Genomic DNA, 13,586 nt, shown 5'->3' with positions numbered 1-13,586 from the left:
GGGAAGGTGCTCGGCATAGCGGGTCCAGGGGGGCTTTGGTCATAGGGAATCGGGGGGGGGGGGTGTTCCAGTGTTGGGCAGGGGGCTGTGTGGCACAGCATGAGCCCACTCCCAAGGGGAAGGGGCATGCTGGCAGCACAGGGCCAGGAGGGCCATTGTGCATCTGGCAACTGCCAATTTGTAAATAGTGCTAAGATATAATATGATGCCTCTCGTAGTGGCTTGTAAATATTTTATATTAAACTTATACACAGGGATCATTCATCCATCACCAACATGCAGCCACCTCTTGGGCATAGGCGCCGACATTCCAACCCCTTCCCCAAAGTCCCTGCCCCAACTCCCTCCCCTCCTGCCCCCATTCCAACCCTTTCCCCATATCCCCGCCCTGGCCCCGCTTCTTCCCTGCCTCCTCCCCTGAGCGCGCCATGTTCCTGGCCAAGAAGGCCAATGGCATTTTGGGATGTATAAGTAGGGGCATAGCGAGCAGATCGAGGGACATGATCGTCCCCCTCTATTCGACATTGGTGAGGCCTCATCTGGAGTACTGTGTCCAGTTTTGGGCCCCACACTACAAGAAGGATGTGGATAAATTGGAAAGAGTCCAGCGAAGGGCAACAAAAATGATTAGGGGACTGGAACACATGACTTATGAGGAGAGGCTGAGGGAACTGGGATTGTTTCGTCTGCAGAAGAGAAGTATGAGGGGGGATTTGATAGCTGCTTTCAACTACCTGAGAGGTGGTTCCAGAGAGGATGGTTCTAGACTATTCTCAGTGGTAGAAGAGGACAGGACAAGGAGTAATTGTCTCAAGTTGCAGTGGGGGAGGTTTAGGTTGGCTATTAGGAAAAACTTTTTCACTAGGAGGGTGGTGAAACACTGGAATGCGTTGCCTAGGGAGGTGGTGGAATCTCCTTCCTTAGAAGCTTTTAAGGTCAGGCTTGACAAAGCCCTGGCTGGGATGATTTAATTGGGGATTGGTCCTGCTTTTGAACAGGGGGTTGGACTAGATGACCTCCTGAGGTCCCTTCCAACCCTGATATTCTATGATTCTATGATTCCTGCTCCTTCCCCCCACACCCCAGCTTGCTACAGCTGTTTGGCGGCGGCAAGCACTGGGAGGTAGGCGGAGGAGCGGGGACTCGGCGCACTCAGGGGAGGAGGCGGAGATGAGGTGGGGCAGGGGGGCAGGGAGCTTGGCTGCCAGTGGGTGCAGAGCACCCACTAAATTTTCCCCGTGGGTGCTCCAACCCCGGAGCACCCACAGAGTCAGCACCTATGCTCTTGGGTGAAGCACAGCAGCTGTTTAACAGCTGCAGGCCAAGCCCTGGTCTACACTAGGACTTTAGGTCGAATTTAGCAGCATTAAATCGATGTAAACCTGCACCCGTCCACACGATGAAGCCCTTTATTTCGACTTAAAGGGCTCTTAAAATCGATTTCCTTACTCCACCCCTGACAAGTGGATTAGTGCTTAAATCGGCCTTGCCGGCTCGAATTTGGGGTACTGTGGACACAATTCGACAGTATTGGCCTCCGGGAGCTATCCCAGAGTGCTCCATTTTGACCGCTCTGGACAGCACTCTCAACTCAGATGCACTGGCCAGGTAGACAGGAAAAGAACCGCGAACTTTTGAATCTCATTTCCTGTTTGGCCAGCATGGCAAGCTGCAGGTGACCATGCAGAGCTCATCAGCAGAGGTGACCATGATGGAGTCCCAGAATCGCAAAAGAGCTCCAGCATGGACCGAACAGGAGGTACGGGATCTGATCGCTGTATGGGGAGAGGAATCCGTGCTATCAGAACTCCGTTCCAGTTTTCGAAATGCCAAAACCTTTGTCAAAATCTCCCAGGGCATGAAGGACAGAGGCCATAATAGGGACCTGAAGCAGTGCCGCGTGAAACTGAAGGAGCTGAGGCAAGCCTACCAGAAAACCAGAGAGGCGAATGGCCGCTCCGGGTCAGAGCCCCAAATATGCCGCTTCTATGATGAGCTGCATGCCATTTTAGGGGGTTCAGCCACCACTACCCCAGCCGTGTTGTTTGACTCCTTCAATGGAGATGGAGGCAATACGGAAGCAGGTTTTGGGGACGAAGAAGATGATGAGGAGGAGGAGGTTGTAGGTAGCTCACAGCAAGCAAGCGGAGAAACCGGTTTTCCCGACAGCCAGGAACTGTTTCTCACCCTGGACCTGGAGCCAGTACCCCCTGAACCCACCCAAGGCTGCCTCCTGGACCCAGCAGGCGGAGAAGGGACCTCTGGTGAGTGTACCTTTTAAAATACTATACATGGTTTAAAAGCAAGCATGTGAAAGGATTACTTTCCCCTGGCATTCGCAGCTCTCCTGGATATACTCCCAAAGCCTTTGCAAAAGGTTTCTGGGGAGGGCAGCCTTATTGCGTCCTTCATGGTAGGACACTTTACCACTCCAGGCCAGTAACACGTACTCGGGAATCATTGTAGAACAAAGCATTGCAGTGTATGTTTGCTGGCGTTCAAACAACATCCGTTCTTTATCTCTCTGTGTTATCCTCAGGAGAGTGAGATATAATTCATGGTCACCTGGTTGAAATAGAGTGCTTTTCTTCAGGGGACACTCAGAGGAGCCCATTCCTGCTGGGCTGTTTGCCTGTGGCGAAACAGAAATGTTCCTCGCTGTTAGCCACAGGGAGGGGGGAGGGGGTAGCCACGCAGTGGGGGGAGGCAAAATGTGACCTTGTAACAAAAGCACATGTGCTATGTATGTAATGTTAACAGCAAGGTTTACCCTGAAAGAGTGTAGCCACTGTTTTATAAAATGTGTCTTTTTAAATACCGCTGTCCTTTTTTTTTTTTCCACCAGCTGCATGTGTTTCAATGATCACAGGATCTTCTCCTTCCCAGAGGCTAGTGAAGATTAGAAAGAAAAAAAAACGCACTCGAGATGAAATGTTCTCCGAGCTCATGTTGTCCTCCCACACTGACAGAGTACAGACGAATGCATGGAGGCAAATAAAGTCAGAGTGCAGGAAAGCACAAAATGACCGGAGGAGAGGTGGCGGGCTGAAGAGAGGGCTGAAGCTCAAATGTGGCGGCAGCGTGATGAGAGGAGGCAGGATTCAATGCTGAGGCTGCTGGAGGACCAAACCACTATGCTCCAGTGTATGGTTGAACTGCAGCAAAGGCAGCTGGAGCACAGACTGCCACTACAGCCCCTGTGTAACCAACCGCCCTCCTCCCCAAGTTCCATAGCCTCCACACCCAGACGCCCAAGAACGCGGTGGGGGGGCCACCGGCCAACCAGCCACTCCGCCACAGAGGATTGCCCAAAAAAAAGAAGGCTGGCATTCAATAAATTTTAAAGTTGTAAACTTTTAAAGTGCTGTGTGGCATTTTCCTTCCCTCCTCCACCACCCCTCCTGGGCTACCTTGGTAGTCATCCCCCTATTTGTGTGATGAATGAATAAAGAATGCATGAATGTGAAGCAACAATGACTTTATTGCCTCTGCAAGCGGTGATCGAAGGGAGGAGGGGAGGGTGGTTAGCTTACAGGGAAGTAGAGTGAACCAAGGGGCGGGGGGTTTCATCAAGGAGAAACAAACAGAACTTTCACACCGTAGCCTGGCCAGTCATGAAACTGGTTTTCAAAGCTTCTCTGATGCGTACCGCGCCCTCCTGTGCTCTTCTAACCGCCCTGGTGTCTGGCTGCGCGTAACCAGCAGCCAGGCGATTTGCCTCAACCTCCCACCCCGCCATACACGTCTCCCCCTTACTCTCACAGATATTGTGGAGCACACAGCAAGCAGTAATAACAGTGGGAATATTGGTTTCGCTGAGGTCTAAGCGAGTCAGTAAACTGCGCCAGCGCGCCTTTAAACGTCCAAATGCACATTCTACCACCATTCTGCACTTGCTCAGCCTGTAGTTGAACAGCTCCTGACTACTGTCCAGGCTGCCTGTGTATGGCTTCATGAGCCATGGCATTAAGGGGTAGGCTGGGTCCCCAAGGATACATATAGGCATTTCAACATCCCCAACAGTTATTTTCTGGTCTGGGAATAAAGTCCCTTCCTGCAGCTTTTGAAACAGACCAGAGTTCCTGAAGATGTGAGCATCATGTACCTTTCCCAGCCATCCCACGTTGATGTTGGTGAAACGTCCCTTGTGATCCACCAGAGCTTGCAGCACTATTGAAAAGTACCCCTTGCGGTTTATGTACTCGGCGGCTTGGTGCTCCGGTGCCAAGATAGGGATATGGGTTCCATCTATGGCCCCACCACAGTTAGGGAATCCCATTGCAGCAAAGCCATCCACTATGACCTGCACATTTCCCAGGGTCACTACCCTTGATATCAGCAGATCTTTGATTGCGTGGGCTACTTGCATCACAGCAGCCCCCACAGTAGATTTGCCCACTCCAAATTGATTCCCAACTGACCGGTAGCTGTCTGGCGTTGCAAGCTTCCACAGGGCTATCGCCACTCGCTTCTCAACTGTGAGGGCTGCTCTCATCTTGGTATTCATGCGCTTCAGGGCAGGGGAAAGCAAGTCACAAAGTTCCATGAAAGTGCCCTTACGCATGCGAAAGTTTCGCAGCCACTGGGAATCGTCCCAGACCTGCAACACTATGCGGTCCCACCAGTCTGTGCTTGTTTCCTGAGCCCAGAATTGGCATTCCACAGCATGAACCTGCCCCATTAGCACCATGATGCATGCATTGGCAGGGCCCATGCTTTCAGAGAAATCTGTGTCCATGTCCTGATCACTCACGTGACCGCGCTGACGTCGCCTCCTCGCCCGGTATCGCTTTGCCAGGTTCTGGTGCTGCATATACTGCTGGATAATGCGTGTGGTGTTTAATGTGCTCCTAATTGCCAAAGTGAGCTGAGCGGCCTCCATGCTTGCCTTGGTATGGCGTCCGCACAGAAAAAAGGCGCGGAACGATTGTCTGCTGTTGCTCTGACGGAGGGAGGGGCGACTGACGACACGGCTTACAGGGTTGGCTTCAGGGAGCTAAAATCAACAAAGGGGGTGGCTTTACATCAAGGAGTATTTCAGGCAGGACTTCACGGAGGGTTCCAATAAGAAATGGTGCACCTAAGTTATTGTTCTTATTGGAACAAGGAGGTTAGCCTGGCCTCTGATTGACACATGGCTAGATTTACCTCGCTGCACCTTCTCTGTGAGTGACTGCAGTGTGACCTAGAGGAATGAGTCCCGAGACGGGGGAGGAGGCAAATGAGTACAAAACAAATCTGGTCTATTTCTTGTTCTGACCCACTCCATCTATCTTTTACATCTTTGGCTGGCAGCAGACGGTGCAGAAGGACTGCATGCCATCCACATCTCATGGCTGCTCGGCAGAAGATGGTACAGTACGACTGCTAACCATCCTCATCTCTTGCCTGCCCGGCAGAAGATGGTACAGTACGACTGCTAGCAATCCGTATTGCCTGCCTGCTCACTATAAGACGGTTCAATAGGACTGACTGCAGGACTAAAGAGAATGACCTGGTCAAGTCACTCCAAATTTAGTCCCTGCACCCATGTCTGCCCAGGCGCTCCCAGCCGACGTGGCCAGGGGCACCTCGGACATGACGAGGACGGCTACCAGTCATACTGTACCGTCTGCTGCCACAAGGCAATGGGTTGCTGCTGCTGTGTAGCAATGCAGTACCACGTCTGCCAGCACCCAGGAGACATACGGTGACGGTTACCTGAGCGGGCTCCATGCTTGCCGTGGTATGGCATCTGCACAGGTAACTCAGGAAAAAAGGCGCGAAACGATTGTCTGCCCTTGCTTTCACGGAGGGAGGGAGGGAGGGAATGGGGGCCTGACGATATGTACCCAGAACCACCCGCAACAATGTTTTAGCCCCATCAGGCATTGGGATCTCAACCCAGAATTCCAATGGGCAGCGGAGACTGCAGGAACTGTGGGATAGCTATCCACAGTGCAATGCTCCGGAAGTCGATTCTAGCCTCGGTACTGTGGAAGCACTCCGCCGAGTTAATGCACTTAATGCACTTAGAGCATTTTCTGTGGGGACACACACACTCGAATATATAAAACCGATTTCTAAAAAAATGACTTCTATAAATTCGACCTTATTCCGTAGTATAGACATACCCTAAGACAGGAAGGGATGAAGAATATTGAATCCTATGGAAAACTTCCCTGGGCATTCCAGGAAGGAAGAATGTAGCTACCCGAGCTGGAATCTGGCTGAGATACTGGAGTTAACAACACTTCTACTCCTGAGAAATGTGCCATGGGGCTGGGGCCCGGTCCTGCCAAAGTGTGTCCAAATATGCAATACCTACCGATGGCTGAACTCCTCAAGGGATAGGTTAGATTAGAAACAGAGGGGCCTTAGGAGAGTATGAAAACCAGGCATAGCTGTGCCCTTAATGGGGACCTCCCACCTACCCCTATATGGGCACAGCTATGGATTTCCCCCGGCCCTTCTGTCTGTTGCACCTAATTCAGTGGGGGGGGGGGGTTATGGATGGGAGCAGAGGTGAGGAAAGCCATTAGTCTCTAAGGTGCCACAAGTCCTCCTTTTCTTTTTGCGAATACAGACTAACACGGCTGCTACTCTGAAAATTGTGGGTTCAGGATACAGTTGTGCAGCTCATCATACACTGTGATGCTGGGGCAAGGCTGTGACTTTTCTTGGCATCAGTGACTCTTTTCTTTACAGATGTTCACTGAAGAGGTACTACGGGGGGCTCCCAGCTGAGGGAGAGGAAGAGCTCCCCTTCTTCTTCCATTTGGCCCAGGAGGGAGTGAAACACAAACCCCCTTTGCACAAGCAGAAGCTCCAGGCTGTGGGGAGAGTGACCCTGCCTCCTTTTCACCCTAGGAGCTGCCGGCTCTAACATGGACTCTCTTCTGCTGAGTGTTGCTCAGACTCAAAGCCCAGGCTCTTGCCTCAGGGGAGGGACCCGGTGAAATGCTGGGAGAAGCTGTGGGACTCCACCGAGAGACAGGCCATTGCTAGAGGTAGCTTGGGCCCAGGAATAGGCTCAGCTCTCTTGAAAAAGCTCTGGGTATGTCCACACAGCAAAAATCCCCACGGCAGCGAGTCTCAGAGCCCGGGTCAACTGACGGCTCACAGGACTCACCCTGCAGGGTTAGAAATAGCAGTATAGGCACTTGGCTCCAAGATCCTTCCCCTCGCCCGGTTTCAGAGCCCAGGCTCCAGCCAGACCCAAATGACTACACTGCTATTTTTAGCCCTGCAGCACGAGCCCATGTCAGTTGACCCAGGCTCTGAGATTAGCTGCCACGGGTCTTTGTCTGCTGTGCAGACGCACCCTAAGTCATTGAGCAGAAATGGGACCATTATTAGGTCCCTGCTGCATTGAGTTGAATGGCTATATAAGCAACTCATGCCCATGGACCTGTGTGGCAACAGTGGCACTGGACTCCTTGGCTCTGCTGGCCCCTTTCAGAGGTCTCAGAGCCACCATCCTGAGGCTAGAATCAGAGACAGGAAGGCAGCTCACTCCCTCTTCCATGTAGCCAAAGGTCCTGTAAATTACCTCACCAATTCTTTGCAATTCTGCAGCTGGCTGCAGAGCAATGGAAGGAAGAGCCCTCAAAGATTCTACAAGCAACATTCACAAGAGCGAGGATTTGGTTTCAGGGACCAGTGCCACAGCAAGAAAATGCAATGCACGGTCTATGTCCTCACTCCCTACAGAAAGAGGAAGGCACGTACCCACATCTGCCATGAAGTCTCTTCTAGATTGAGGGAAACAATATGAAAGCACAAAAGCAAAGTCTCCATGAAAGCATGTGGGGTGTGTGTCTCCTCTGAAACAAAGCACCAGAAGCACTGAGAACAAGATGGCTGCTGAACTCTGCACACAGTAATTTGAAGGATGCAGTACACAGGAGACAAAGAGGCATCGTTTTTTCCTAACTGCCTACGTTTCAGATTACTTATTGTATGGCACTCAGAATCCTCTGGGTCTGAGTGTTTCAAAACCATGATTATGATTATTACAGTCCATGAGAACCGCAATCAGAAGAGCAAGTACGAGCAACCAAAGGGAAAATATAATGCTGGAAAAAGCTGAGGTCAGTTGCCAATAGGTGAATGACTCATTTTTCACTTCCAGAGACCTCCAGAGCATCACCCCAAACCCCCAGTGACTAGCCTACTCCACTGCTATTCCAGCTCATGCATTCAGTTCAGCACTGGGAGTTGAAGAGGGGGCAGCTAGGATTTCTATCTTCAGATCTGAACCATTCCCAGGGGATTGCGCAGTCCCCACCCACTCTCATCCATCAAGGCAGATGATAGAGATATTTGGCTAAGGCTTGTGCTGGAAGGAATTCCAATTTCTTGCCAGCTGTGTTAGCTTTAGTGCCTGCCAGATACATGGTTGCTTAATTAGGAAAAATGTAGCCCTGAATAACACAGGCAGTTCTGTCTTAGTGTGGTTCCCCAGAGGCTCCAGCTGGAGGGTTTGCCTGTATATTTCATGACCTTTACCCAGGATAGAGCAGAAGCTAAGTACAAACAGAGTGGGAATGTTTGCAGAAGCTCAGGTATGATCTCACTCTCCTCACCTGTTGTAGAAACATAGAGACAGATCCTTTCTACCAGTATAAATTGCTGGAGCTGCATTGGCTTCACCAGTGGAGAGTCTCTGGCCCATGTGCTACAGATGCCCACGAGCCATTTGATAAAGACAAGAAGAAACATTTCTGTGATTATTTGTTCCTGGATCAAGCACAATGACAGAAGTTCTGAATCCCTCCTAAAGAAACCAGCATGCTCTTTCTTCTTTGCACTATCCCTGCTGCCCCATAAAGGGCTGCTGGCTGCTCTCACAATATTATTTGTTCTGGCTCACTAGGCCCGGCAATTGCTATCAGCCAATATCTACAGGTAGAATGCAAGAAGGAATCAGTAATATCAGTATAACACACTGGACAAGTGTGTCCTTGTCCAGCTCCAGTGCCTGGACCATGGGGATAGTTAACATGTCTGTTCCTGCCTTTAAGCTAAGGGACCTGATTCTTTAGTAGAGCTGGGCGACATGCAGAAATTCACTTCCACAGGAAATCTTGACATTTTGAAATTTCTATTTGCACCAAACTGGAACAAAAAAAAAAAATCAACATTTCCTGCTGAATGCGATTTCCAAACCAAGCGAATTTCAGAAATAGCTGAATGACTTTAGCAAAATGTTTTGTTTCAGTGAGGCTAAAGCACTTTGTTTTGATTTTAGCACTTTGACTTTTATATGACATACTTATAATATAATAAATATAATATACAATGTCAAACCAAAGTGCTTCGACTGTATCAAAATGAAATGTTTCAATAATTTTTCATTGAAAATATTGATGAAATTAGTATGTTCCTGTGAAATGTTGCAATTTCATCCAATCAGCATTTTCCTAAAGAAAACTGTTCCACTGGAAAATTTCTGACCAGCTCTGTTCTTCGGCTCAGGTAGGGAAGGTTCATGTTTTAGCTCCAGAGATCGTGAGTTCAGCCTCTTGATGACCCAGCCAGAAGTGTGATAAGAACACCATAAAAAGATACATGAACACTAGCCATATGCAGATGGCATTTGTCACTAAGATGGATAGTGCTGAAGGTCCACAGGCAGGCTACACAAGCTTCATACCTGAAATGTTTGGATGGAAACTCTGCCAACTCCATGCTCTACATCTACAAATATCTTGTGTTAGGGAAAAGGAAATCTTTCCCATGCAAAGCAGACCAAATGGTGTAAAGGGTACGATCAATGAAAACTTCCTTTACACATGGTCTGATATTCCCCAAGCACAAAATGGACTAATACCCCATTCATTTAGTACATAGCAGAAGGTCATCCAGGTTTGGCTCATCCTGTACTTGACTCCACCATCTAATCTGGGAGTTCATTCTGTCTACTCTCCTCTCTGTGAAATGACTCTTTCTAAAATTCTCATTACATATGTACTCTCTTAACATCTAGTCCCCCTGATTCTCGTCTATCCAACAATCTGAACTAGGTCAGTGACCTTAACTGGAGGGACCCCATGGGAGTTTTGCTATTAACTTTATTGGGAGTATGGCAAAGAGCTAAAGAGTGCTTCTAGAATATGCAGCCTGAGTTTCTCCAGACAATCAACAGAAGATTCCAGGGCACCTGCCCATTCAGTTTCACAACTCACCGTTAGGCAGGTGCAGTGTCCAGGAGGGGAAGGTGATGGGAGAGGGATGGGATCTGTAGAACACAAGTGGGAAATCTGTACACAGACCTCCTGCTTGTGCTTCATTTCAGAATATGTTAGCCCTTGTTTGCAAATGAGAAAGCCATATCCTCTGTCAGCTCCTCCACACCATGTTGCCCAGTCCATGCATCCATTTAGGAAGGGGGAGGACATGCCCAGCACCCAGGCCCTCCTAAGTGTCCTACCCCTCTTTATAGATAGCTTTCAAGGGGATTTTAATTCTGATTTAGCTGCCACTTGGGATTTCATTTACAGTTCTTACCTAACAGCAGGTGCGGTGTGAAAACTGGAATGAGCATTGCAGCATGCTCCACACTCATCCCTAAGCCTTGCAACTGTCCGCAACTTCCTATTATTTCCACTGGAAACTCAGGCTCCCAAATAGCCCACAGAGAGTACTTTACAAACCTGGATTAATTAACCCTGTCTAAATGGGCCATCTTGATTATCACTACAAAAGTTTTTTTCTCCTGCTGATAATAGCTCATCTTAACTAATTAGCATCTCACAGTTTGTATGGCAACTTCCAACTTATCTGTATGTGTGTGTATATATATATATATATATATATCTTCTTACTATATGTTCTATTTTATGCATCCGATGAAGTGGGCTGTAGCCCACGAAAGCTTATGCTTTAATAAATTTGTTAGTCTCTAAGGTGCCACAAGTCCTCCTGTTCTAATGAACCCTTGTAACTCCCCTGCGAGGTAAATGAGTATAGCTACCCCCTTTTTACTGATGGGTAAGTTGAGGTACAGAAGGCAAGTGACTTGCTTGAGAGTATACAAGTCAGTGGCAGATCCAGGAATAGAAGCTTGGAATCCCAGTTACCAGCTCTAACTATTAGATCATGCTTCTTCCCTTCAACCAGTGAATACAGCCCAGCACTCACATGCAACTCTCTTTTTAAAACACCATATTGGTTTACTTTTTCCCCTATGTAGTTTTCATATCTTCTGGTTCAGGTGCCAGAGCAAAAGAACAGGTTCAGAAGGAGTTGGTCAACATAATTATGAAAGGTTTCAGAGTAGCAGCCGTGTTAGTCTCTATTCGCATTTATTCTTTTACGTAGAGACTGTCCAGTTTGACCAATGTACATGGCAGAGGGGCATTGCTGGCACATAATGGCATATATCCAATGAGAGACTGCTGAATTGGAATTAATTTGCAAACTGGTTACAATTAACTTAGGCTTGAATAGAGACTGGGAGTGGATGGGTCATTACACAAAGTAAAACTATTTCCTTATGTTTATTCCCCCCCCCCCGCCCCGTTCCTCAGACGTTCTTGTCAACTGTTGGAAATGGCCCACCTTGATTATCACTACAAAAGGTTTTCTCCCCCTCCCCCCCCCCCTCCTGCTGGTATTAGCTCACCTTAAGTGATCACTCTCGTTACAGTGTGTATGACAACACCGCATTGTTTCATGTTCTCTGTGTATATAGATCTCCCCACTGTATTTTCCACTGAATGCATCCAATGAAGTGAGCTGTAGCTCACGAAAGCTTATGCTCAAATAAATTTGTTCGTCTCTAAGGTGCCACATGTACTCCTTTTCTTTTTATAATTATGAAAATTCTTCATTCTTGCAGCCTTGTGAGGATACATTTATTCCTCTTCCTTCACACCACTAGGTGTCAGCATAGCAACACATTTGGCATTATGTAGTACTGTATTGCCTGCCATACAAAGTTTGGAGGTGGAAGTTTCCTGTCTCCTACCTGTGGTAAGTTTCAGAGTAACAGCCCTGTTAGTCTGTATTCGCAAAAAGAAAAGGAGGACTTGTGGCACCTTAGAGACTAACCAATTTATTTGAGCATAAGCTTTCGTGAGCTACAGCTCACTTCATCGGATGCATACTGTGGAAACTGCAGAAGACATTATATACACAGAGACCATGAAACAATACCTCCTCCCACCCCACTCTCCTGCTGGTAATAGCTTATCTAAAGTGACCACTCTCCCTACAATGTGTATGATAATCAAGGTGGGCCATTTCCAGCACAAATCCAGGTTTTCTCTCCCCTCCCCCCAAAAAAAAACACACACACACACAAACTCACTCACCTGCTGGTAATAGCTTATCCAAAGTGACCACTCTCCCTACAATGTGCATGATAATCAAGGTAGGCCATTTCCAGCACAAATCCAGGTTTTCTCGCCCCCCCCCCCCCCCCAAAAAAAAAACACACACACAAACTCACTCTCCTGCTGGCAACAGCTCATCCAAACTGACCTCTCTCCTTATAATGTGTATGATAATCAAGGTGGGCCATTTCCAGCATAAATCCAAGTTTAACCAGAACGTCTGGGGGGGGGGGGTAGGAAAAAACAAGGGGAAATAGGCTACCTTGCTTAATGACTTAGCCACTCCCAGTCTCTATTTAAGCCTAAATTAATAGTATCCAATTTGCAAATGAATTCCAATTCAGCAGTTTCTCGCTGGAGTCTGGATTTGAAGTTTTTTTGTTTTAAGATAGCGACCTTCATGTCTGTAATTGCGTGACCAGAGAGATTGAAGTGTTCTCCGACTGGTTTATGAATGTTATAATTCTTGACATCTGATTTGTGTCCATTTATTCTTTTACGTAGAGACTGTCCAGTTTGACCAATGTACATGGCAGAGGGGCATTGCTGGCATATGATGGCATATATCACATTGGTGGATGTGCAGGTGAACGAGCCTCTGATAGTTTGGCTGATGTTATTAGGCCCTGTGATGGTGTCCCCTGAATAGATATGTGGGCACAGTTGGCAACGGGCTTTGTTGCAAGGATAGGTTCCTGGGTTAGTGGTTCTGTTGTGTGGTATGTGGTTGTTGGTGAGTATTTGCTTCAGGTTGGGGGGCTGTCTGTAGGCAAGGACTGGCCTGTCTCCCAAGATTTGAGAGAGTGTTGGGTCATCCTTCAGGATAGGTTGTAGATCCTTAATAATGCGTTGGAGGGGTTTTAGTTGGGGGCTGAAGGTGACGGCTAGTGGCGTTCTGTTATTTTCTTTGTTAGGCCTGTCCTGTAGTAGGTGACTTCTGGGAACTCTTCTGGCTCTATCAATCTGTTTCTTCACTTCCGCAGGTGGGTATTGTAGTTGTAAGAATGCTTGATAGAGATCTTGTAGGTGTTTGTCTCTGTCTGAGGGGTTGGAGCAAATGCGGTTGTATCGCAGAGCTTGGCTGTAGACGATGGATTGTGTGGTGTGGTCAGGGTGAAAGCTAGAGGCATGTAGGTAGGAATAGCGGTCAGTAGGTTTCCGGTATAGGGTGGTGTTTATGTGACCATTGTTTATTAGCACTGTAGTGTCCAGGAAGTGGATCTCTTGTGTGGACTGGACCAGGCTGAGGTTGATGGTGGGATGGAA

At 48.2% G+C, this 13,586-nt stretch overlaps 1 protein-coding gene and 1 long non-coding RNA gene across 3 annotated transcripts in view; one reads left to right on the top strand and one right to left on the bottom strand.

The window, feature by feature from the left end:
- Positions 1-13,586, bottom strand: part of TRIM16 (tripartite motif containing 16) — a 113,952-nt gene that overhangs the window by 18,729 nt on the left and 81,637 nt on the right. The gene's annotated exons all lie outside the window — the stretch shown is intronic.
- LOC142069303 (uncharacterized) lies at positions 1,977-3,361 on the top strand. Its single transcript, XR_012665067.1, has 2 exons — positions 1,977-2,264; positions 2,846-3,361. It is a non-coding gene; the product is annotated as an uncharacterized LOC142069303 (long non-coding RNA).

The sequence above is a fragment of the Caretta caretta genome, chromosome 14 (genome assembly GCF_965140235.1).
Source record: "Caretta caretta isolate rCarCar2 chromosome 14, rCarCar1.hap1, whole genome shotgun sequence".
Taxonomy (NCBI): domain Eukaryota; kingdom Metazoa; phylum Chordata; order Testudines; family Cheloniidae; genus Caretta; species Caretta caretta.
The sequence above is the reverse complement of the archived record's forward strand: the minus strand, read 5'-3'. Positions and strand labels throughout refer to the sequence as shown.